The following is a 26,289-nucleotide window of genomic DNA, read 5'->3' as shown; positions in this document are numbered from 1 at the left end:
TCTTGGAAGCTCTTTTCAGGTAAAAGAAGGCTTGAACAGCAGTTTAGTTGTGAAATCTGCTTAGTTTGGAACCTGGGGAAGCTTGTAATGGTCTGTTCTCTTTGCTTCTCTGTGTAACTGCAGTTGAAGAAGTACTTTCAGCAGCACTTCAGACAAGTTCTCAGGAAGTCTAAGCTTAGATGTAAGCTCCTTTGCTGTCACAGTAGTGCCGAGGAAATAATGTCATGTTTACTGGAGAGCCATGAAGTTTGGAGCAGGGAATCCCAGCATTAGGTACCACTGGGCCTGCTTGTTCCTGATTGCAATAGAGAGGTGGTACCTAACCGAAATGAAAATCACTGCAGCAGTTGTTGTCATAGGTTTTGCAGCCCATTCAGGGTGTCTGGTAGTTCCAGCTCGCCCTCAGCTGTGGATCCTGTTCCAAGGCCATTACACAGCATTTCAGCGCCCTCTCTAATGAGGCTTCTTGTGTCCCAGCCTGGGGCTCTGGCCAGGGACCAACCCCGGTGTGGAGCACTGGGATCACTGGGATGGGGGAGCAGCCTCTGTTACTGCTTGCTGTGCTTCTGTCACATCTAAACTGGCCTGTTCTTGTGAGAAAGCTGGCAGGGGAGTGATTCTCCTGAAAAGGAGGAAAGCCTCTTGGAAATGAAAAGCCTTTGAGAGTTTTTTTCAGAAGACTGTAATGTTTTCTTTGCTCTGCCTTTAGTGGAGTCCAATTAGCCTTGTCTTTGCCATCTCAAGTCATGTGCTGGAGGTATTAAATACCCAGGTGGAGAGATAGATAAAATAATAGGGCAGCAAGTATGTTTTGACCCCACTCTATCTATATCCAAGGTGCTTAATTCAAAGCTCAGCCACAGGTATATTTGTCAAGAGATGTCATCTGTAGCTGATAACAGTGAGGTACTTGAATGGGCAACAGGAGTATGAAACTTCTTCATTTATCAATGCAGACTTTGTGCAGCTACACTTCTTCTATTTCTATTTCTTCTTCCCCACAAAGTTTTAGAATATTGCTGAGTTGGTGGCAGAAAAAAAGCTACAGTCACTTCCTTACAAACCACCTGCTGTGTCCATGGGTAGGTTCAGACTTCCCACTTGGTTTAATATGAAGCAGAGTTCTAGTTGTAAAAAGCCCTAGACACGTGCCTTTGGCATACATGGTGTTGTGGCCTGGCTTTGTTGGTCGTGATTTTGTACAGTGGTGTCTGTAAACAGTTTTGGGACCTGGATGAAGTAAATATTGTTAAATCAGGGAATCTTTCACCTCTGCAGTCTCTCAGAACAGACCTACTCTTCATGGAAAATTGATAAGTGATCATATGTCAAGCACAAAATGTGGTGGTTTTTTTGTTTTATTCTTAGCTCCTTCTAGCATAACAGTGTATTTTCAGGTAATACTGATTTTCTTTTCTTTTTCTTGCTTAGAGTGCACAGCTGCCCAAGTGTCTTCTCATTTAATGCACTGTACAAATAAACATTTCAGGAGCTGAAGTGTGATATTTCAGGTGTTTTTACCTGCGCACATTTCATCGTGAAGGTGCTGTCCCTTGTCAGCCTGCAGTGTGTGCTGAGGTGGCCTGCTGAGCAAACAGCAAACTGCCTCTGAAGCAGAGAGCCTGGGAAGAAGCTTTGACGTTGTGTCTGTCACCTGGTGTTAAATGTCTCGTGGCAAATGCTGTTTCCAGTAGTATTAAACACATTAGGTGAACTAATTGTCAAGAAACAAGACCATTGTCATAATTTGCCTTGTGCTTTTGCCTTTGGGGAAGTATCTTATGGACAGGGTTTGTTAGTTTAAGGTCAGTGTTGAAGTGTGAGTTCAGCATTGCTCTCCTTTGGCATTCTGAGCTGTGCTTACACTGATGCTGAACTGCCATCTCCATGTCGCTAGTGCCAGCTAATGGTTTAGGTGCTATCTCTAAATGACATCTTCAAGAGGTGTCACAGGTAAGAAAATGGGACTGATGTCCTGGGGTAACTTCTCCAATCTTTGGCAGTGTTTTAGTACCTTACTTCAGCCTAACTCGTTGCCATCCTCACTGGGAGACCCTTACACAATGCAACCCATGGGATCTCTGTGTGCTGAGGGTGATGGGATGGGAGATGCTTGCTAGTGGTGCTTCAGTCAGTGTTTTACTGGCATTCCAAACTGCCTTTTTTCCAAGCTGTGCATTCTAGAAAGCACTAAATCACAGGTGTCAGTCTTTTTTTTTTTTTTTTTAATGCACTAAGCTAGTTAACACCTAGTGCCTCGGGAGGGAAGCTCTGTAATGGTTTTGCTGTAAGAGAAAATCATTCTCCTATTGTTAGTCTGTCTTTCTTAATAGTTCAGTGAGACGCTGCACCTCACTTGGACAAGGAAAGCAGCAGTGGACATGGCAGAGCAAGGAAAGTCAGTGCTTTCCTCATCTCGTGTGCATTCATTATAAAATCAATACAAATGTAAGTGCTGTGGAACAAGGGTGAAGCCATCTGAGGAGTGTAGTGCTTCTGCATTTCAATTTTAATGACAACCTTTTTGCAGCAGCTATGATATAGGTTCATCCCAAAATAGACGCCTAGAATAGCCATTTTTACAGACATAATTTTACCCAGAGGAAGGAGAGAGTTTAAAATACCTACTATGCAGAGCTCACAACAGAGCAAATGCTGACTCTACTATAAAATGCCAGGTAACTTTGGTGAGTATAATGGGCAGAATTTATTTAGGGACAATGAAAGGCAAATATTAACCTTAACAAATGAGGTGTCAAAAAGATGGCATTTAACATGGAACTGAAATGGTAAAATGCTGATTTTCTTTTCTGTTGTTCCAGTTCTGAAGGGAAAAGGGATTCATTGCTAAGTTTTGAGCTTTTGTCAACTCAGTAGCCTTAGAACTACACAGAACTCCAGTGCTTAGGTAAGTTCAACGCACTAATGGAGTTTGTGCCTTCCACTTGCAAATTTCTAGCCTGTAGTCTACTTGGATGTTCTTTCTCTTCTTGTATTATCTGAGGTCCTGGGAGATTTCTCATTTGTTATGTGGTTTATGATAGCATCATGAGCAGTCTAATTGACACTGAATAAACTGATAGTGAAACAGCTCTACTGACTTTATGAAGGGAAAAAGATTACATAAAAATCAGTGTTTTCTCCTGTTGTTGGCCTTATCTCTTGAAATATGATAAAGCACGCATGCTTAGCTTTATCTGCTAACACATCATGCTCTCCTGGAAATCCAGGGCAGTAAAATCCTGTGTCACAGAACTTCCTAGAGAAAAGGCCTTTGTTTGTAACAAAATGCCAGCAGACATTTGTGTTTATTTGCAGTCAGCTCAGGTGCATGTAGAATTTTGATGGAGTCCGTTTATTCAAAAAGCAAGGACTTTTCACAGTTTATGCCAAGGACTTCTGGATAATTAATTGTAATGGATACTGTAAAGCTGAAAGCACTTTATTTGTGCTGTCATGTGCAGTTTGGGATAGGATGAGAATAGTTTTTCTTTTCATGGATGATGTAGGGAATGAGAGGATGGCTGGCTAGCATGTCAATGAGATGGGCTTCTGCCTTCAGTGGAGCAAGAGGTTTCCCACCATCAAGCCACTGGTATTTAATGGTGCAGATGCACTACAAAAGTGCTTAATCCAACCACTTAATGGCATAATTGTCAAAATGAGGCATGGAGATTTGCTGCAGCCAGTACCAAAAAAGGGTTCTTGAGTTGGAATTTGGACTAGAATGTTCTAAACTGAAGTTCTGTGCTGCAGGAGTGGGGCATAATTGTTTTCTGTTTGTTTTTTTTTTATTTTGATGGTTGTGTTTTTAAGGCAGAAAACACAGTATCTGTTAAAATTGGTGGAGGATGTTAGATAATGTCAACATCAACCTGGTTTATCTTTCTGCTGTTTTTGTACTTGCACTAATGGGCCGATGCCTTTTCTTACCTCCTGTGTCATTACCATGGCACGTGTTTCTAGAGCTGCTTTCAGCCAGAAATGCCAGAGAGGAACTAATCTCTCACTCCGTCTTATTTACAGGCAGTCAAGACTTATACTGGTTTTTACCTTCTGTGAAACTTTTGTGGTTCCGATGCAGCAAGAGCTTTTTCAAAAATGTGCTGCAATAAAAGAATTCACTTTTGATGCAGGGCATTAGCAGACAACACAAATCCATAAACATCCCATGTAAGAAAAGTTCCCTAAGTGAGCTTTGTTTGCAAATGCTGGGCTGGAGATGACTGCAAAAGTGTTCTTTATACAGGCCATGGTAGCCAAATTTGTATGCTGCATTGACTGCAGAATATCTGAGGAAACTGTATCCCTCTGAAATAAGTAAAATATCGGTCAAGTAGTATACAATTAGAAACAAAAATTCCATCTGTCTTGACCGTAATCATTGACAAATTCATGGATATTTCTTTGTTCTCAGAAATTTTTTTTTTACTTTACTAAAACCTTCCCCTAGACCTGTGAAGTGTTTTGGGGATGCTGATGTTTTAGGCAAGCTGTGGGTAGGTGCACTGCCAAGACCTGTGTAGCCTGAGGCCAGTCACAGTAGCAGCACCAGGGCAAGCAGTCAGCCTGAGCACCAGGGCTGAAGGGGAACAAGCAGAGTGAGACCCCAGTCGTGGTGTTTGCCAGAAGCTGCTGTGCTGACAGCAGCATGGAAATGTGTCCTCAAGGCAAGGCGGATAGCAGCAAGGCAAAGCTGGTTCTGGAGAGGGAGAGAGTCCCAGCTCCTACAGCTGCTGGTCACTGCAGAGGCTTTGGTGGTGCACATCATCTTTCTCCAAAGGCCATTTTGGCAGGGGATTCAGGTGGTGACTTGACACCTCCTTTTGCAAAGGAGTCACACAGCAGAAGATGCCAAAGAATTGCTGCTGCTAGGCAATAAAAGTGCCATTGGCCTGGCAGTGGGAATTCAGCCTCAGAGATGAGCCCTAACATCACTTGGAGGAGGAGAGCAGGGAGAATACATTTAGGGAGCAGTGTGCTAAACTCAGGTAAGGAGTTCAACTGCTAAATTCCTTCCCAGACACACAGGAGAGTCTACTACCGATAGGTTTCTTCATTGCCATTGAAGAAGTGCCCCACAGGATGGACTGTAAGACATCTCGCCCTCTGCCGGCCCCGGGCTCGCCTTCAGCACTTGGGGAGGAACAGCTCCTTGGCCGGCTCTCCCTGCGGGTTGCACTGCGAGTCCTGGGCGGCAGCATTGCCGGTTCTGAGTGTAGTGTGTGTCCTCATGGCTTGGGAGAGACGTGCAGGGAGCCATGGCTTCAGGAGGAATGTAGACATGGGAATTATGTGTAGCTGATAAGCACAACTGCTCTGAGGAACACGTACATCTCAGTGCTTAATGTAGTGTTGTGCAGTCTTTGCTTATCTGTTCTGTGCAAAAGGCAACTCCTCCATGGCATACAGTATTTTCATGTTCTAGTGCTATTCAAAATAATACTTGCTTTAAATGTTGCTGTTAAAATATTTCATCTGGCACAAAATAATTCATTTTGTTTTACTGTAACCACAAAGTAAAATGTAAAACTGTACAAGCTGTAATAGACTTTTTTTGGTGTGTAGGTGTTTTAGAGGTTAAACCATGATTCTTAAAAGCAATATTTCACAAGTATTCTGCATTTCTTCAGGAAGAATGTGCATATAATATTGGAGTGATTTAAATTAGGGGTGCTTTCAGGTTGTTAACCATGGAGTGCACTCAGCAGGCAGTGTCTGTACAATGGAGTGCATGTGCCCAGTGCACACTACTAGTTACAGGGAAAAACAGCAAGTGGTTTATCAAGGCCCAGCTTTTTACCTTAGAGCAGTGGCCTAAGGGTGCCTGAGTGACATATTCAGTGGAAAGCCTAAGAGAGACCACCTTTTTCAAGAGATTGTTCCCTTTTAACTGCTAGAAGGGAGAAACAATCCAAACTACTAATTGGGCATAATAGTTTCAAGGATATGTCAATAGACCAGACAACATGCAAGCAGCTGCAGTTATGGGCTAATTATCTGTTGCTTCCAGTTAAACAGGTGGTTTCTTGAGCCACAGAAGCAGGAAAAACAGCTTGGATGGGGTCTCTATTTAGATAGGAATCTTGTGTCCACATGGCTCTTTCAGAGGACTAATTAATTTGCAGATTTGTGTGTCAGACAGACCAGAGCATTGTAAGGTAAAACCGTGATGAATTTGAGAACAACCTGAAGTTTTTTTGTACTTCATTAAACATAATTCAGGTTAGGATAAGTGTCTTGTTAAACTCTTTCAGATGTTTGTAGCTCATCACTCCAATGCCAGGCACTCCAAAATTCTGTAGCCTTCATTTATATGTCTTACTGTGTGTGCTCCTTCAAGATTCAAAAAAACTAAGAAGGTATTCATAGTGCACAGCATGAGCCTTGCAGTGTCAGTTTAAAGAGGAAATTAGTTGCTGTTTGCACTGGTCAGGCTGGTGCTGAAGGAATGGGGTAGGGCTGATCTCTGGGTCAGGAAATGAGCAGTTGATGCTGGCCAGGCGGGAGGGAAGCAGGCTGAGTGAGCAGCTGCTTCCATGTGGCTGCAGGGAGAGCTTCCCGTGGGGCAAATGGGACAGCTGCACGTGGGGATGCTGCCGAGCTCTGCAGGATGAGCCCTGGTTCTAACAGAGATTGTTCTAGCAAGACTTAGTGTCTCTGAGGGCATCCTTTGGCACAGAGGCCTCTCTGGAATAATGATGGTTGCTCATGGACAAATGTGACATCATCAACACACTTTTTAATGGTTTTTTTGTTATATGTCCTTTGACCTTCTCAGCCTGAAGGAGCCTGGTGAGCAGAGTGTCACTGTGTGACCCATGAGCTGTCTGTGGAACAGCTGTGGTCTCCACACCTTCACCTCCCCTGGAAATAGTCTGGGGACTTCTGCCTTAATGGAACTTAAAACCACCCAGCTGGAAAAGGTTATCCTGTCATTTCTACTGAATTGGCTGCTGGGTTATTATTTTACTTTGCTTTTATTTAGTGCTGGGATAATTCTGATCTGCCACCTCTTCAGGTGAGTTCTGCCCATTTTTGCCTTAATAGAAGATCAAGTTGAAGGAGTACTTCTAGAGATGATGCTGCACTAATTCTAATTTGTTTTAAGTTCACTCTTGTGTCAAACACTGTGTTGTCAGTAAGTTTTTTGATGTGGCATTAGAATAATAATTATTAGTCCTTAAATAAATATCAGTCTTTAAAATAGCAATAGTAGAGTAATAACCAAGATGATTCCTGCAGTCAAGGACTCACTTGCCCTTGGATACTGTATGACAGTGCCAGGACGTAGTGCCTCAGCGTTTGATTTCTGTGCAAGTGTGATTGTGGCATTCCATTAATACTGGTTTGTGATAGAATCAACACAGCAGAGCTTGAAACAAACACTGAGAAAATGTGATTTTTGGCTACTTTGAAGGAACTGAATAATTTGGTTTGCCCCAAAGCTGAAGTAAGACCAGAAGTATTTCTTTATTTCCAGCCAGGGAAATGTTATGAAAAGCTGTCAGCCAAGTGTACAGCCTACCTGTCTTGTGTTATTGCATCTTGCAAGTGTAATCAAAACCCATCATCAGAAATCATCTTTTACTGATTTTACATGTAAGGAACAACTTGCTCCAGGTCAGTTATGGTCATTAGTAAATGTAACTAACTGGTGCTAATAGTTAGATTTTTATCAGCAATAAATGCCTTTGACTGTAGGAATAAGTGTTCTTTGGACTAGATATTGAAAGCCAGAAATTCTCTCTCAAGTAATTTATTAGCACACTGTAAATTTCTAACCATCCAGTGCGGATCTTATTTCTGGGAGTGCAATTGGAGTGATTTATAGGGCTGACAACACTAAGCTCAGCAAATGCATTAAGTGCTTCAACGTCCTTTTGAGAAAAAAAGGGCTTTATGTTATCCAAGAGTCATAAAACTTGTAATCATAAACCCATCTGTTGCTGTTAGCTAATCAGACTCATTGTTCCATGGATATTTTCAGGTAGTGTTTTAGTAAATTGCCTGTTTTACTGCTTTTGTAACTCAGTAACCATCTTTTCCTTGATGACTCACCAACAGGGTACATGAGAAGTCCCTTAAGAATATGTCAATCTTTGAAGTGAGAACACGTCCCCCTCTTTCACTGTGTAACTCCGTTTAGAAATTCAATTTCATTGTTAATGAACAGAAGAAAAAGGAAAGCTCTTGAATGAGGACAAGAGTTATGGTCAAGGTCAAAATGAGTACTCAAAGCTGTCAGCAGCCCCAAGGACATGAGGTTTTCATCAACACTTCTGCTATTGCCAGTTCCCATTGAGTTGCTTTGTATTTCCCGTCCCATGGTATTGCCCTGGCTTTCAGCTGTTGAACTTCTCCTGGAAAGCTGAATGCATCCAGCAGACAGTCAAATGAAGGGCTGAGCTAGGCCAAGTGTGCTACAGCAATTGGCTTATTTCCTTTCTTACAGAAAAGTGTTGGGACAATCCAATAGAAAATGGAGACCTGGCTGGTGAGCAGTGAGATAAACTACAAGCAAACGGTGCTGTGCTATAAACTATTCCCTTTCTTCTGTTATCTCTCCCATCTTCTTGCTTGTCCCCTCTCCTGTGAGAGGGACAAAGATGGAAATGAAAGTCAAGTGCCAGCCTTTGACTGCTTTACCGAATGAAAAGGGTTCTGAGTGCTTGAGGTGCAGGAAGCCAGCAGGAGAATGAAGGGTGCCATAAAAAAACCAACAGTGCTTCTGTGTTCATTCTGAAAGCTTTTATTTAATAACTCTAAGTTATTAGTGCAATTGTGTCCATATTAAAAACAAGTCATTTTATTGACATTTGATTAGCAAATCAGCTTTATTAGGACTGGGAATAATTGTCCAGGTTATTTATTTCAGTTAATAGTACAACAGCACACGTATCTGCAGTGTGTGTTCTCATTATTAAAGACTCATTGTGCAAATATTTAAATACCTAATAGGTGGGGACTTGACATTTATTAGAGTGTAGGCTTAGGGAGGGCTAAATAATGCTTTTTAATGTAACTTGACAGCATTAAAATGCAAGTTTTATTAATTCCATTATTGTACTGCCATAATGCAAAATTACAGAGGGATGCAACTTGGATTTATAATTTACTTCCACCTTGCAAGTCTTTAATGTATTATGGTTACATTTGCTGAAATACACGGAAAAAAAAGGGATCTTGAATCTTACTATGTTTTTTTCCCCTTCCCAATAAAGGGCAAACAGATCTGAGTTCATTTACATAGCAACATCCAAGTCTCTGTGCTTAGAAATAGAGTTAGTGCTAAATGAGCCTGACAGGTGGGTAGTCACAGAGATTCTTCATTCTGGAAAAACTCAGAGCAGAACCCCGGAAACTGAAATTCAGGGTAAAATGCTTCTGCATGTTTTCTGCTTTTCTGCTCCCAGGCAGGGTAGTGGGCTGATGCAGAGTTCCTAAAGCATCTTCCATGCCCACATCAGAGATGCAGATAAAAACATGTCAGGGTATTTATGCTATTTTTTCCAGTTAAATTGAGAGATGGAGTTTTCTTAGCCTGCTGCTCTGTGGAAGAGCACATGTTGACAAATGACACTCTTTTAATGCTTTCTGACAATAACAGTGCTTGCTGCCAATTTCTGCTGCCAATAATAATGACTGTCTGCTACAGCAAACAACTAATGAATGTCTCTGAATGACCTTTTAGCAACTACTGTCAACATTAACTACTCTGCAGCTTTTCCACCTTCCCTGGAAATTGCTGGGGTTGCATCCAGAGTGTGTCAAGGTAACTGACAGAAGGACAGCTGGATCTGTGTGAGTTTGGATGGCATTGCCACTGGTCTAGTTCTGCATCTTGTGATGAACACTCGAGGTAACAGTGACAGATGATCTCTAGGGATGGGGAAAGGTGCTTGCCTGTGTGCAAGTTTGTCACCTAAGGGACATAAAAACCACACAAGAGTTGTTCTGACTTGTGCAAGGAGTAGGGAATGAGCTTTAGAAGCCACTGGATCACATGAAGGTCACGTTGTTCAGGTTCCTTAGAAACAACCACAAGCAGGCAGCTTCCTAGAAAACAGAAGGAAAAAATAAGCTACAGGAAGTGAAGCTGGAATTGGGAAGTTAAAGTTCCTGATGAATGACAGATTTCCTGTGGGATCAATTAGTCCTCAGTTAATTGTGTAAACCAGTTGTGTAAAACAGGGGTTCCTGTAAGAGAATTACTGCTTCTTGGTCATGGCAGTTTTCTGTCATCTGTGCAGTGTGACCCCATCTGATTCCCAGGCAGCTCTATTTAGCTTCCAGCTCAAAATGCCAAATCAGTACAAATATTTGAGAGTAAGGAATAAGATCCCTTGGATTTGAAAGAACACCAACATCTCATCCTATTGCTTAGAGAGTTGTTCTCCCGAGGCTTATGTCAGAGGACCACTCTTTTAAGATCTCTGGATGTGTAACATGTATTTAAAAATAGGTGTGAAAAAGAGGTTGCATCAGGTACCTTGGGCTGCTCTGAACATGGCTCTTGGAGGCTATTTTTCTTACCGAGCTGAGGAATTCTTGGTTTTTTTGGCAGAGAGAGGAAAACAGAGCTGGCCCGGTGGATGGAGAAGATGGGGATTAGAGTATCAGAATCAGAACTCATGGAACACCAGTTTGCCAACTTGCCACCAGCACCTCAGACTCAGGTTTGCATCCTGGCTTTTTATGGTCCAGCTTCACAAACTTTTTGCTCTGGATCACACTTCCCATCCCCAGCACAGGGCCTCAGTAATTCACAAATATATCCTACGTCTCACCTGTGACCCTCTGTAGGGAGCTGTGCAATATAACTGCATCCTTACAGCACTGCTTGCTTCATGGAAGTTGTTCAAACACTTGTGCCCTTGTAACATGAGGCAGCTGTTGGGCACAGCAATCTCATTCCTAAACACTGAAATTGAACAGCATTTGAGTAATTAAAAGGCAGTATTTTTGGTGCTTAATTGTAGCCTGGTGTTGCTATGGAAAATAAAGAGCTGTGCCTTCCCTTCCCCCCTGGTTCCCAAAGAGGAAATTGAAAGCCGTTGATGTTATTTCTCTCTGCGATATAAAGCAAGAAAATTCACAAATAAAATGGCTTTTAGTGTTGTGGTACACAAAATAAGAAAGCACACTGTAAATTAATTATTCTCTATAGACGACATAACTATGAGATTGAGATGAGCTTTGACCTTTGCTGCATCCATTTGCATAATGCAGCACACAGTACCACGCCATTGTGGATTTTTCATCATTGCCTTGTGCTGCTACTGATAGTGAAATGTGTTCACTTCAAATACTGCATTGTGTGAATTTTAATTGCAAACATCCTCTTCATGTTAAATGTTGGACTAAAGTAGCGCTGAGTACAATTTCTCTCTTAATACCCACTGGCTTCTGGTATCTAAAAGACAACCAGGATGGGAACTGGATATTGAGAGCACAGGATATTGATCATTAGAAGGCCATAGAAATATTATGCTTAACTGGGGAAATTCCTGCAGAATAAGATGTTGGCCCTAATTTTCACTGATTTCACTAAAGAAGCTTTTTTTTTCTCCAAATCCAAAAGAGGAGCACAGTTATACTTTCAGGAATTAATCTCCTTGTTATGTACATGACTGACTTTGGAAGAGGTGGGTTAAATGATGAAGTTATTAATCAGCATGTGCAGACAAAATGAAAACAGTTGAGAAATATTCTTTATTAGTAGGATACCTTAGATACAGGTAGTAAAATGGTGTGCTGGGCTGGCTGCTTGGCAAATAGCCAGAATGGACAGATGGTTTTTCATTATCTGTTAGATGGAAATAGTAGATTTGTAACAGTGTGTTTTGTGTTGATGCTTATTCATCTGTGAGTCATTTTCAGGCTGCTTGTCCAGGAAACATTCTACATCTTCCTTTGCATCTGCAGAACAGCTGCTTTAGCTAGGATTGTCATTGTTCAATTTCTGCGAAGCTGCAGGCTGTCCTAATGTCTTCCTAAAGCCAAAGAAATGAGTATAAAAGAGGATTTTGGGGCTGGGATCCAGGGTTTACTGTCTATGAGCCTTCTTTGTTTTGCTGTGTAAAATCTTACTCCATGCTCACTCTATTCCTGCTAATATATGATGTCAACAATTAGCACAGAAAAAACAGTTTCTCTTGGTAACAGTTTACAAATGGTGGGGGATACGTTGAGTTTAGGTAGTCATGCAACCCGTATGTTTGCTGAAAAGGAACATTGTAAGCAATAAGGCTTACAATGGTATAAAATCTTAATAGCAAATAGTTGGTTACTCGGGTGGTTACTCTGGAGAAGGTGGTATAAAATCTTAATAGCAAATAGTTGGTTACTCGGGTGGTTACTCTGGAGAAGGTGGTATAAAATCTTAATAGCAAATAGTTGGTTACTCAGGTGCTTACTCTGGAGAAGGTGGTATAAAATCTTAATAGCAAATAGTTGGTTACTCAGGTGGTTACTCTGGATTGGTGGCTGGGGATTTCACATCTACAGGACATAAAAATTAGAAGTTGTAAATTACAGTGTCTGTTTCAAACCCTCAATATGGAAGTTGTACTAGGTAAGGTGCAGAGTTCAGATCTTTTAGGCAATCAATATTTAATTTCTCACGTGCCAATAATGCTGGTATTTTTGTCCAATTCTGCCACCCCTTGCTGTTGACTTGCACTCCTTGCAATAGCTATTGGGGGCATAAACCCATGTCACAAGCTTGGAGAGAAGCTGTGGAACAGTCCCATGGTTGCCTCATGTTTATGGTGTTTACAGGGGCTGGAGCAAACTCAGGATGAATCTCTTTGAAGCACACACAGGTATCCCGTGTGTGGGGCAACACCACTCCTTAGACAGTGTTTTTCACTTTGGCAACTTCATCCTGGTGTTAATTCTGTGAGAGGCACTGAAGATGAAGAGGAATATTTTGCACATGACCATGCAGTAATGTCAATGTGTTTGGTTTTTTTCAAAACATCCCTCAATACGAGTGCATTCTATTTGCTAAAAATCAGAAAAACGTCTGCAGCATGATCATTTCACTTTATCCTGTTCTTCTGGATAATTTCAACACGAGGTTATCCTGACGTAAAATTTTCTCTAATGTGGTGATTTTTCAGACAAAGATTTTTAAGTCACAAGAACACTCTAGTACTATTTTCCAAATGGTAAATAAGTGTAGATGATGAAATAATCGAGGTCAGAGTCAAGGGTTTTTTCCCATTTTGGGAAGGTTTAACCTTATTCCACCTGCAGACTGTGTGTTTCAGTGGATGTTGCTCTTGAGAAGCAACGGTCACTATTCTGACCTGAGCTTTTCTATCTGTTGGATAAAATTATCTCCTTTGTCTTGGCTCAGCAAGGAATTTTAATTTTTCTGTGAACCTTTCTCTTGTGTTCAGAGTTTCATTATTTCCATCTTTCTGTTCCAATGAGCACGTCCTTCCACCTCTTAACTTGGTCAAGGCTCAGCTTGTAAGGATGTGGAATGAAACATTCAATCATGCACACCTTACATCTTAGCATAAAAAGACCTTTTCCTATGAAATCTTTTGAAAATTCTTGGGAATAATTTTCAAAATTTGAAATAGAAGAAAGAGCCAGTAATACAATATCATTTAATCATTTAATATGGTTTATGTATTAGGGTTTGACTCTTAGCCAGAGATATTTTTCTTGGCAGCCTGGCAGCTCCACTGTGGAACTGTGTGCAGGTCAATTCCCTTGAGAAGGATGGGTAAATCAGCTCCTGGGAGATGGGCACTGCCTGGCCCCGATGCTGCAGCATGCTTGGGGTCAGGCTGGCTGGCTGACTGTCTAATAATAGTGTGTAATAACATAATTAAATACTCTTTTTATTTGCTGATAAATAAGATTTTTCAAGTTAACTCTGTTTCATCAGTGACCTGCCTGACTTTAGCCTGAGCTTTCCAGTTCCTGCTTTTCTTATTTTCTCTCCTGTCCTTCTGAGAGGAAGTGATGGTGGCTGGAAGTGCGCGGCCAGGGGGGCCAGGCCACCACAGCACCCCTGCACACTCAGCCTTGGAGATCTGGTCAGGAATCTGCTGCTGGGTCCCAGCCTTCCAGTGCAGAGCCTGGCCATGCTGCCATCACTGTGCTACACCAGGGAGTTCTCATCTGTTGGGTCCAACTCAAAGCAGCCTTCATTTTCAAGAGGAATTCTTTGTGGGGGATGCTGTGAGGAATGTGCTGTTTACACTCACCTCACACTGGCAGTAGAGTAGAACAACTCCTGACTGATTTGGCAATGAAGACCTCGTTTTTCCTTCACTAAACCTGCCCTAGCCAAATTCACAGGCTGGTGATAGCTGTCTCTACAGTGGAAAATATTTATTGACTTTATTGACAATTTAATAGACTTTGTCAAGCTTTGTTGTTTAGTTTCTATTGATCCTGAGACACATGGGGCTACTTTTGCTTCCTAAGGGATTAAACTGGCAAGCACTTAGAATCAGATTTGGGGAAGGTGGGTGCAGAAAACTTTCTAATTCACTTCTGAAAAGCAGAGTAATAATTAATATTTCAGATAGAAATGAAAGCATTTAACAAAATATGTGAAGTTTTTATTATGTGGGTTTTTTTTAAATCCTGGATAAATGAAATGAGGCTTTTGGAGATAGCATGAGCTGGATTTTCTATTGAGTTTGATAACCTCTGATTCTGCTCTCCTTTCTCTTTCTGGTGCAACTTGTAGCGAACTTATTAGGTCAAAGTATAATTTTGTAAGAATTATTTTTCAATTTGAGCCTTTCCCACTTGATGTTGGGGAGGGAGGGGAATGGAGAAAAAATAGCTACTTTGACAAATAGAATTGTGTCGTGAACGGCGGGAGAAATGCGACACACCATATGCGTGAATAGCAAATCCCGAAGTTTATTGAAAACTCACACATATTTATATTGGTGTTAATGAAGCTTATACATATTGCAAAAGCTGAGCTCATTATTGGTTAAAGCACACTTAGATCAACCACACCTACTTCTATCTTCTAACAATTATTTTGCTTCTATGTTTGCATTCTTCTAACTTTTCTACCTAAGATATCTACATTTTCTGGCAAGCGATTTTCTCCCCCGTCTTCCCGTTTCAGAGAAGGTCACTGTGACCTTTGTCAGTGATTGGACACTGGTTGCTTAGTTCTCAGCTTGTTTCTCCTATCCTTATCCATCGGTATCACATCGAAATGTCCTTTCTCAGCTAACCAATTATCCAGAAAGCTCTCTACAGAATTGGAATTTCATACTGATGATTTGACCCTTTCTAAGATTTCACTGAGCACTGGGTCTGCTTGAAACTGAGGGGACTACTCATGACTGAGGTATGAAAACTACATTTCATTCCCTGGATTAGGAGTTTTCTCTTGCCCACAAGGAAGTTAAGGGGAAAAAAAAAGAGAAATGGGTTTAAAATTTCCTGTGCTATTTTCAGTTTGCTCATCTTTCTGGAGATACCTTAGCAACTGTAGGACATCTGAAAAACTTTGAACTTTGTCTTTATGTTTGAGGTTCTGATGAGCGTTGCTTTTGTTATGATGTTCTTGTGTCAGTACTTTGAACTTAGCCAAGCAATGTTGGTATCAGCAGTGACTCTGATAAAGCTAGGCCTTTCTCATTAATGATGCATTCTTCATGAAACAGAGAATATATTTCCCTGTGTTTTTTATAACCTGATGAGTCTAAGACTGAATGAAGTCAATGCCAAGCAGCTCTAAAGCAAAACACTGGGTTTTAATGTCTTTCAATGTAGGTTATGAACAAGGAAATAGACCTTTATTCTTAAATTTCAGCTACCTTTAATTACTTACTCTATGTATATTCCAATTCAGATTGATGAATGTTGAACCAAAAGCAGACCTAAAAGAGTTAATTGAAATTCTCCTAATTCAGAGGCAAACTGTTTTTATAGATTTGTTTTGAGGGGTTTTTTGGTAAGGAAATGGCAAGTATTTATTCATCCAGCTCTCTCCACATTTCCCACCATCATTATTCCCAGGGATCCCTGCAGGGATAAGTGGTCTCTGACCCGCACCAGGGTGAGCTGCAGGAGCCTTGCAGCCGTGCCTGTGATTTCTCACAGTGGCACAACAACTGCAACAGCACAGAGACGTTTTGCTAAAAGCTCCTACTGTTCCCAACACGTTATTATACAGGCAGAATAAAATGCTTTCTTAAGGACCAACTACGTTTTTTGTCTGCCTGAAAGGTCACATTTGTTTGGGTTTTTTTTCTCTTGTTTAGGTGAGAGATAAACAAGTGAAAAGGAAACTCAGAGGAAATGTTGAAAATAGCAGCTGGCAGTACTTCTGTGTGAGTATCTCCATTTACACCTCACCTTGCTCTTAGAGACCTTTGAACACTATTTAAAATGAATTTTGATAGGTGGTGGCTGCTGACTATCTGCATTTCTTCTTGCACTTGTTTTCTGTGCTTGTTTGGCATCACTGCTGAATGTCACCAATAAGGAAATTGATGAGGAAGAGTTGAGGAACCAAAACCCGTTCTTTTTTAATCCCTCTCTGTTATGCTGCCCATCCCAGGTTTTGTTGTTGTTGTTGTTTTTGGTTGTTTTTTCAACTTCATTCTGCACCCCGTTCTTACTTTTCTTCCTGTGTCCTCTCTGCTGCCCCTCCCTCTTTCTGCCTCTCTCCTGTGACTGCAGGGCTGGGGAGGAACTTCTGGGGGCTGCCCCCCATTCTTGTTGCAGCACAGTCCCTTTTGGGGGAGATGTACTTGTGGAAAGGGCTTGAATAAAGCACCACTCTGCTGTCCAGGGCAGTTTGATTCCTTCTGTGCCTTCTTTGGGGCTGAGGAAGTAAGGCTGAGGGAGAGGGGCTGGAGACTTGGGGGCTCTGATGGCATTTGGGGCACCGCAATGTCCCTAGGAGGGAGAGCCAGGCTGTAGCCATGACATTTTCTGAAAAATCCTCTCCTTAGCATTTTTTCTCCTGAGAGGCCTCAGGAACAAAATGTAAACAATGATTATCTGCTGCTGTGGAATGCAACAGGTGCATCTGTGATTGGTCTGATGTGGTTGTTTCTAATTCATGGCCAATCACATCCAGCTGGCTCGGACTCTCTGTCCGAGACACAAGCCTTTGTGAAATCATTCTTTCTTTCTCTATTCTTAGCTAGCCTTCTGCTGAAATCCTTTCTTCTATTCTTTTAATAGAATATAGATCATAAAATAATAAATCAAGCCTTCTGAAACATGGAGTCAACTCCTCGTCTCTTCCCTCATCCTCAGACTCCTGTGAACGTGGTCACACCAGGCTGTGATGGAGGAGCAGGTGAGTGGGGAATGAGGGAGGGTCATGCTGGGTTACCCTGCCCCAGAGGGACCAAAAGCTGCCAGAAAATTCACACGGAGGGGGTGGGTGTAGAACACCAAAACCTGTCAAGTTTTTCGTTTTTATAGGTGTGGGCAAAGAATTGGAATTTATCTCTAAAACCATTTGGAAAGAATGATTTGGAAATAATCTATCCATTCTATTGTATACAGGAATGCAGGAAACTCTGACTAGAGATGCGTAGTCGTTTTGAAACCAATGTTATAACGTTTTTACCTAGGAATGAACCAATCGAGTGCCCTTAAACTGTAGGAACAGCTGCTGGGGCTGAAGGGAATCAATCCAAAATCAATCTCCGGCAGCTTCGGTCTCCGTTCCCTGCCTGCCCCAAGGCGCGTCCAGCCCGGCCCGGGCGGGGGACGGTGCTGCCACCTTGTGGGCACAGAGCGGTGCTGTGCACAGAGGGGAGCGGTGAAGCACAGCGAGGAGTGCAAAGGGGCGCGGCCGGGCTTGAGGGGCCGCCGTGCGGGGCGGTGGCTGGGAAGAACGACAGCGGCGGGGCCGGTTTCGGCGGGCGGCGGAGGCGCGGAGGGGACAGAGCTCCCGTTTCAAGATGGCGATGCGCCCGCGTACCAGGATCCTGCGTGAGCCGGGTCGGGCTCCAGCCGCACTCAAGATGGCGGCCGCGGCAGGACTCCGGCAGAGGCGTCTCCGCCGCTCCCTGCCGCGATTCGCGGGGTTCCAGTGCCGCTGACCCCGCCAACCGTTTTCTCCCGCCGGGAAAAGCAGCAGAAAATGGCGCTGAGAACGTCGGGACCGGGTTGAGGCAGCCAGCAAGAGAAACGCCTGTGTGAGGAGCGGGGGATGCTTAAGGGTACCACAACAAAGATGGCGGCTCGGCCGGGAGTGGCTTCTGCCAGTACCAAAGATTGCGGAGAGGAAATCCAGGAGAAACGGCTGCTGGCATCCTGGGCTTGCCAGGCAGGTTTTGTACTTGATTGCAAGGCAGTTTTCCTGCCTCTGCTGAGGGTGAAAATTGGAAAGGGGAGACAAAAAAGGGTCAGTTTTACGCCACACCCAAGATGGCGGCTGAGGGCGGCACTCACTTGCCCTTCCAATGATGGCGGCAGTGTGCTCATGCGCCTTGGGTAGGGGGAAGAGAGGGCGGTACAGGAAATACCCCGCTCCGTCTGATGGTAAGAGTGCTTTCTCCTGGGTCTGGGCGGCATTGAGGTCGCAACGAGTTCCAAATTATCCTTGTGCCTCTCCTGTTGTGTCTAAGTCGGTGTTCCGTGAGTGGCTGCAGCTCCCTGCGTGTGGAGGGAAGAAGCCTGTGCTGGAGAATGGGAGGAAGGTCCCTGCTGGTTTCTGTGTCCTCGGTGGGCACAGAACTCTGGCCAGATGGCTTGGTGAGTATTGAAAATGTGAAAAATGCCTATTTTGTGAGTGGCTTTTCGCAAATAGTAAAATGCATATGATATGTGTTGTGTTAAAAAGTAATGCTGTATTAATTCTCTTCAATAGCGTGCTAAATAGAGTTTTAGGTTATAACAAAATGTTAAAATAGAAACTATGTTATGTAGGAGACTTTTTTTAAAGAAAGGACTCGCAGTGAGCAGCTACAGGACACCTAAATCTTTCAGAGAAAAAGAATTTATTGCTCTCTTATTAGAAGAAACGAACTTCTTCCTGCCTCGAAGGCGCTGTTAGGATTCAGAGGAAGAAGTTGATGATGACCAGACAGAATCCTGTGTCTGAATGGAATTTATTCCTCATGTATGAGATGTATGAATATGCAACAGGCTGTTGTTTTTAAGGGTTAATCCTTTGTTAACAGGGGTCCTTTTTCGGGCTTATGCTGCCCAGAAAAAGGTACCCGGACTGTCTGTAACTCTTTGTCTCTGTTGTCTCATATTGTCCTAATTTAATTTGTCCAAATTATTATTACTCGGATTGTATTACTATTTTTATAAGCATGTAATTACTGGTAAACTTTTAAAATTTTAAAAACAAGTGATTGGTGTTTTTCACAGGATCACTCCTGCTTCCTTTTCACTGAATTGTTGTAATGAGTCGTCAGCTTTTAGCCAGCCTCAGTTCCGTTTCTTTTTCATGAATCTTTTTGGTTGTTTCGATCCTGAACTTGCCAAACCCTTAATTTGCTACATTAACCCTGAGAAGGTTCCACAAGCCAATGCTGAGGGGATTGGGGATTGGATAGTTAGGATCTTATGGCCTTTCAAGGGTTGGGTTCACCCCCTGATTTTGGTGCCAAGGGAAACTCCAAGTTAACACAGATCAAAATAGGAAACAGTTCCCTCATCAAAGTCAGCTTTCCAAACCTCTGTTCAGGATCCAGAAGAAATGGGAATGCCCTTGGCAAAAAAGGGCATTTTGAGACAAAGCAAGCTTAAAATGCCTGTAAGCAGGAAATCCAGGAGAAATGGCTGCTGGCATCCTGGGCTTGCCAGGCAGGTTTTGTACTTGATTGCAAGGCAGTTTTCCTGCCTCTGCATGGGGGTGGCACCTGCATCCCACTGGAAAGGGGAGAGAAATAATTCCCCTCCTTCCCTGGCCCAGCCCTGGAGTGGGAGCAGCTTGCCCTTATCCTGGAGTTCTCCTGCTCCTGCCCAGCATCCCTCTGGTACCCTCATGTGCTTCCCAAGTTCCCAGCACTGATGGATCTAAACAAGGAGAACAATCCCTGTTCCTTCTCTTCTCCATCCTTCATGTTTCTGGGCCCTGCATCTGCCTGGTTATTCCATGTCTGACTCCTCATCTCCATCCCACCTTCTCCCTGGTCACATCTGAGCCTGAGATGTGTTTAGCAGCAAATCCATTCCTTTAAAGGAAGCCCAGTGCAAAGAGCATCCAGCTGCAGGTAAGTCTTCCTGCATTTCCTTTTTTCTCTGGCCAGTTTTGGAGGGTTTCCCTCTGTGCTTTCCTGTGACCCAGATGTGTCCCTTCCTTTGTCCAGATCCAGTGCCAAAAGATTGAACAACTGCTGAGTGGGGTCTGGGATGAGAATGGTTCTGCTAAAATGAGGGAAAGAATGCTAGAAGAAAAATGAGCTTCCTTTGAATGTCTGGAATAAAAGCACTGGGAAAGGGCACTTTTTAATTCAATTTGGTGCCACCTCCCCTTTTTTTATGGCTCATACTCCATGGTGAGCAATCTAAGCCAAAAGATGAAATGCAGGAGGCTTTGATTCTGCAGTGAGCTTAACTTCCCTTTTCTCCTCTCTTTCAGGACAGGGAGAACCACTGAAGTTGTCCTGGCCTTGCCAAGGTGTTTGAGCTGCCAAACCCAAACGGGTCCTGATGATGGAGGACTTAAGAAATTACTCAATCCAGCTAAATGCTTTAAAAAGGGAGATGGTTTGGTTATAGAAATATTTCTGCCTGAGACTGGGAAGAGATTGGGAAGAGTTAAACCCCCCAATTGTGCATAACAGCACAAGGATTTTTTAATTCTTTGCCTTTTTTCCCTTCCTTTGAATGGGTTTGTTTGTTTCCCCTTGGAGACTGCACACACAATAGGCAGATTTTTCAAGTAAGCCATTTTTTCCCACTTTTAGTCTTCAATGGAGCCCAGGTGCCAATTGTTTGCTGCTTGGTTTCCGCCTTCCCTTTCCTGCCTACAGCTTAAGCCCTTTCTCTCCTTCCTGCTTTTTGGCCATCACTGGTCATGCAGATGATGCTGATGCAGATGGCTGATAAATAATTATCAAACAGCTTGGGAATGGTCTGTATCAGTAACATTAAAAGATGCAGTATATGGACCATCAAGCAATGAATTTAGCAACAGTTGGATAGTAACTAATCATCTTTCCTTTGAAGCCCTCTTCATAGCATATTTCCTTGTAAAGGGAAAGCATTTGGTTTTTCTTTTAAAAAATACTACAAATCACCAACAGCCAGCTTAAGTGAGCATGGCAGACTGACAAAGACATGGTAATGTTTTTTCTTTTAAATCCCTCACAAGCCCATCCTGTACTGGGGAGGCAGCTCAGCGAGTTTCAGCCCACAGCTGCCATCCTGTGCTCATGGAGAGCAACCTCTCCAGCTGTCCCAGCCTCAGGAAAGCACAGAAGAGGGCTTTACACAGATCAGGGATTAAGCTAGACCCAGGTTGGGCTCAGCTCAGTCACCGTGGCACTGTTAGAAGCCTTAAACCCTTTTTCTATCGGATTGATTGATGGTGGTTGTGGTGCAGCCACTGTGTTGCTGTCAATGTGCTCCCCTGCAGCCTAGCCTGACATGGTGAGCAGGGGCTTGGGGTCCTGCCTCATGTGTTAAACATCAAACCAGAAGATAAAACAACAGCTAAAAGCCCTGCCCTGCCATGTGCCTCACTCTGCACCACTGCTATGAGAGGAGGGTGAGAGACCCAGTCAGTTTTAGCTCTGTAAAGCAGCTGCAGAGCAGTGATGAGTGCCTGAATCACATCCCCTGCAGCCATCAGGGGAGTGAGTGCAGGGAAAAGGGCAGAGAAAGGGAAATAAAAAAACAACAGAGCCACCAAGACTGGAGGATGTGAGGATGAATCCAGAACTATGCTCTCCAAGAACTGAAAGAACACATTTCTTAAAACAAGACATCCAAACTGGAATGAGGGACTTGCACTCTTTCCAGATCTTGCCAGCACCATAACCCATTAAAAAAAAAAAAAAAAGTCATCTGTGGAAATGGGATGCTCCTTTAAGCCTGGCAGAGACTTTCTCCAGCACCACAAACCACCCTTCCTGTTGCTCTTCCTTTACCACTCAGGGCTGAGCCATGGAGACCTGCTTCTTTAGTGTGTGTATTTCAGTTTTTTTTTAAAACCAAGAAAAAAATCGATATCATATTTTAAAAAGAACCCCCAGAGCTTTGGGGAAAGTGGGCATAAATGTCAAACAAAACACAAAGAAAGACTGAGCTACTAAGGGATCTTAGAGCAGCAGTGGTGGGGTGGGAGGGAAGAAATACAGCAGACAAATTTAACACCATTTAGGAGGGTTTATGCACAGTATTTTCATTGCAAGCAGCATTTAGAAGTGACAATTTAGTGATTTATCATATCCCAGCACACTCCTTCCCTGTCAAAGTGATAGGCAGAACCAGCAGAGCAGCTCTGAACACACCGTTCACTACAAGGCACCACCAACAAATCCAGAACAGCTCCACCCTTGGCCAACCCTGTCCCCTTGGGCCTTCTGAGAAGCTGGGATTTAGGAGAAGGCCTTGCAGGGGAACAGTGTTTCAAATGTCAAAGGCTTTAAAAATATACAAGGAGAGGAAAGAACATTTCAGGGTTTTTTTCAACTAATAGTTTCGGAATTTACTTGGAATAAGCTTCTTCCCCAAGAGGGATTTCAATTCTACACATGCACAAAGAGGAGAAAACATTAATGCAGTGTTGAGACAGCTGTGTGCTGTGAGCAGTGGTTTTAAGGTAAGGCCCTTGTATATCTGGGAGGGTGAAACCTCTGTGTTCAACCCTCTGGGATCATCACTTGGGCTTCCTGTGCTTCTCAAGCTCTCAAGTAAAATTGACCTACCAAACTCATCTTTGTCTCAATCCTAATCCCTGCATCATCCTTCAGGTGCATTTCCTCACAATGAAATTGGAGTAGAAAATGCTTTAGGAGATGCTTTGCAGCCCCTTCTTCCCCAAAGGCCCAATCTGCTTTAATTTTTAGGAATGCTGTTCAAGCACAAGGTTTGGATGCAGCCAGTGAGACTCACATTTCAGAAGGACCATCAATGGTCTGATAAAGACACAGCACTTTCAAGCAGGCTGCTGGGACTGAGGAGGATATTTGAAAGCTGTTGACATGCAGTTCTAGCAGAAGTGCAAAATGAAATGTAATGTAGTAGAAGTGGAAAATGAAATGCTGTTAGACAAGGCTGCTGCCCAAATTGGCTCTGCCTGGATCCACCTGGCCTGCAGCACAGCCTTCTCCCTTTCTCCTCCCTGCCCTCTGCTCAGCACCAACCCAAACCTGGGCTATTTCAATTCCTGTCAGACACAGAGCAGCTGATGGGCAGCAAATGCAGCCTTCCCAAAGTGGCTGCCCATGGCCTGGCCTGCAGGGCAGAGCTCAGGGAGGAGGTGGCAGCTTCCTCAGTGGCTTTTCATGTCCTCTCTCTGCCATGCAGACACTGGCATGCATGGCATGGCTCTGTTTTGGCAGCCAGTCCCTTGGCAGGGCTGGGTGAGCACAGGGTGAGTACAGGGTGAACTCTCTGCTCCTTGCTGTGACACCTGGGCTGGCAGGGATGACACAGTGACCTCGGCCGGCCGATGCTGCCTGTGCCATCACCTGGCACTGACGTGTTTGATGAAAATCCTTTTGCTGGGATTTTTCTCCTGAGAAGCCTCAGAACAGAAATGGAACCAGTAACAATCTGCTGGCTGTGGAGTGTGGGCTGGAGATGGTTTAGCAACAGGGGCATCTTGGATTGGTCTCCTGTGCATTGTTTCTACTTGATGACCAATCATGGTCCAGCTGCGTCGGGGCTGTGAGCAGTCCCAGGTTTTTATTATTCATTCCTTTCCAGCTTTCTGATGTCTCCTTGCTCTTTTAGTATAGTTCTACTATCTCATTTTCTTTTAATATAATAGAGATGATAAAATAATATTTCAGCCTTCTGAAAAGTGGAGTCAAGATTCTCGTCTCTTCCCTCGTCCTGGGGACCCTCATCACCACAATCAGCGGCCGAGCGGGTTTGTGCGAGCCTCTCAGTAACCCTCGGCCGGTCCTGAGTCGGCAGACACCGGGGGGGCAGCCCCGACACGGCCGAGAGCGGGGAGACACCCTCTGTGCCCCGAGGGTGCTGAGGGCACCTGGGCTGGGGGGAGACACTCTCTGTGTGTGCCCCGAGGGTACTGAGGGCACCTGGGCTGGGGGGAGACACTCTCTGTGTGTGCCCCGAGGGTACTGAGGGCACCTGGGCTGGGGGGAGACACTCTCTGTGTGTGCCCCGAGGGTACTGAGGGCACCTGGGCTGGGGGGAGACACTCTCTGTGTGTGCCCCGAGGGTGCTGAGGGCACCTGGGCTGGGGGGAGACACTCTCTGTGCCCCGAGGGTACTGAGGGCACCTGGGCTGGGGGGAGACACTCTCTGTGTGTGCCCCAAGGGTGCTGAGGGCACCTGGGCTGGGCCCCTGTGCAGCACAAGAGACACCAGAGACAGCGGTAGATGATAAAGGGCCGACTCTTAGCAGGGGTTAATCCAAGGTTTTATTAGGAGTCCCAAAGGAGCTCCTGCACCTCAGGGGCCTCCTGCCGAGAGCCCCAGGGAGATGTGCCAAGGTCACCTTTAAAGGGAGGTGGAAACCAAAAGTAGATAACATCTTACCAACCATTAAGTGACCCTAAGGGATGGATGCTGGGGGATCCAGACATACAGGACAGCGTATGGGGCAAGGCTTGGGGGGCTGACCCCTGGCCTCTGGCTCATCACTCGACGACTTGGACCGAAACTTCTGGATGGAGGGGATGGGAGGCTGAGTGATTGACAGAGAGGCAGGGTGGGCATTTGGGGATGATCTCATCCCGGGAGAGGGATAACACAGGTAGAAGGAGGGGGGTACAGTTGGGGATAAACCATTTGGGAAAAATATGGGGATACAAAACAAAATTACTTCAAAGTATTACAAAGTATAAAAATGCACTACAGCAGGTTTGGGCAGCACCAAATAAAATGTAATAAAATGCTTTAAAAATAAAAAAATTAAAAATAAAAATTAAATAAAATTTAAAAAAAACAAAATTAATTTAAAATAAATGAAAAACAAAAACTGTAAAGTGCTGTAAAGTGCTGTAAGAGTTCCCTAAAAGGTAGTGCCGTAATGCAAGACCCTCAAACACCACCACAATCACCAGCTTGAGTTGGTCTGGGCAGCACTAAATAAAAAAAACTAAAAACCTTTAAAAATAGAAAAATAAAAAATAAAAAATTAAATTTAAAAAATTAAATAAAATCTTTTAAAATAGAAAAATTAAAAATAAAAATTTAATAAAAAATAAAATTAAAAAAAATAAATGCTTTAAAAATAGAAAAATTAAAAATAAAAAATAAATAAAAAATAAAATTAGAATAATAAAATAAAAGCTATAAAAATAGAAAAATAAGAAATAAAATTAAAAAATAAAATTAAAGCTCTAAAAATAAAAAAAAATAAAAATAAAAATTAAATAAAAATAAAAATAGAAAATAAATGCTTTAAAAGTGGAAAAATTAAAACTAAAATAAAAAATAAGATTAAAAAATTAAAATAAAAAGCTTTAGAAATAGAAAAATTAAAAATAGTAAGTAAATAAAAAATAAAATTAAAAAAATAAAATAAAAACCTTTAAATATAGAAAAATTAAAACTAAGTAAATAAAAAATAGAAAAATAAAATAAAAGCTTTAAAAATAGAAAAATTAAAAATAAAAAATAAAAAAATAAAATAAAAACTTTACAAATAGAAAAAGTAAAAATAGAAATTAAATAAAAAATAAAATTTAAAAAAAAGCTTTAAAAATAGAAAAATTAAAAATAATAAGTAAATAAAAAATAAAATTAAAAAAATAAAAATGCTTTAAAAATATATAAATTAAAAATAAAAATTAAGTAAAATTAAAAAAAACAAAATTAATTTAAAATAAATGAAAAACAAAATAAAAACTGTAACGTGCTGTAAAGTGCTGTAATCGTTCCATAAAAGGTAGTGCCCTAATGCAAGACCCTCAAACACCACCACAATCACCTGCTTGAGTTGGTCTGGGCAGCACTAAATAAAAAAAACTAAAAACCTTTAAAAATAGAAAAATAAAAAATAAAAAATAACATTAGAAAAATACAGAAAGCTTTAAAAATAGAAAAATAAAAAATAAAATTAAAAAATAAAATTAAAGCTTTTAAAATAGAAAAAATAAAAATAAAATTTAAATAAAAAATAAAAATAAAAAAATAGATGCTTTAAAAATAGAAAAATTAAAA

General features: G+C 42.5%; 2 long non-coding RNA genes across 2 annotated transcripts; both read left to right on the top strand.

The window, feature by feature from the left end:
• The first annotated feature begins 10,647 nt into the window (after positions 1 to 10,647).
• Positions 10,648 to 17,863, top strand: LOC136571167 (uncharacterized). The gene is made up of 4 exons (XR_010785671.1): positions 10,648 to 10,679; positions 16,266 to 16,334; positions 17,197 to 17,314; positions 17,595 to 17,863. It is a non-coding gene; the product is annotated as an uncharacterized lncRNA (long non-coding RNA).
• Positions 17,864 to 17,881: 18 nt separating this feature from the next.
• On the top strand, positions 17,882 to 23,956 carry LOC136571166 (uncharacterized). The gene is made up of 2 exons (XR_010785670.1): positions 17,882 to 18,723; positions 20,564 to 23,956. It is a non-coding gene; the product is annotated as an uncharacterized lncRNA (long non-coding RNA).
• Positions 23,957 to 26,289: the final 2,333 nt, after the last annotated feature.

The sequence above is a fragment of the Molothrus aeneus genome, unplaced genomic scaffold (assembly GCF_037042795.1).
Source record: "Molothrus aeneus isolate 106 unplaced genomic scaffold, BPBGC_Maene_1.0 scaffold_80, whole genome shotgun sequence".
NCBI classification, from domain to species: domain Eukaryota; kingdom Metazoa; phylum Chordata; class Aves; order Passeriformes; family Icteridae; genus Molothrus; species Molothrus aeneus.
Note: the sequence above shows the minus strand (reverse complement) of the source record. Positions and strands in the feature narration are given on the sequence as shown.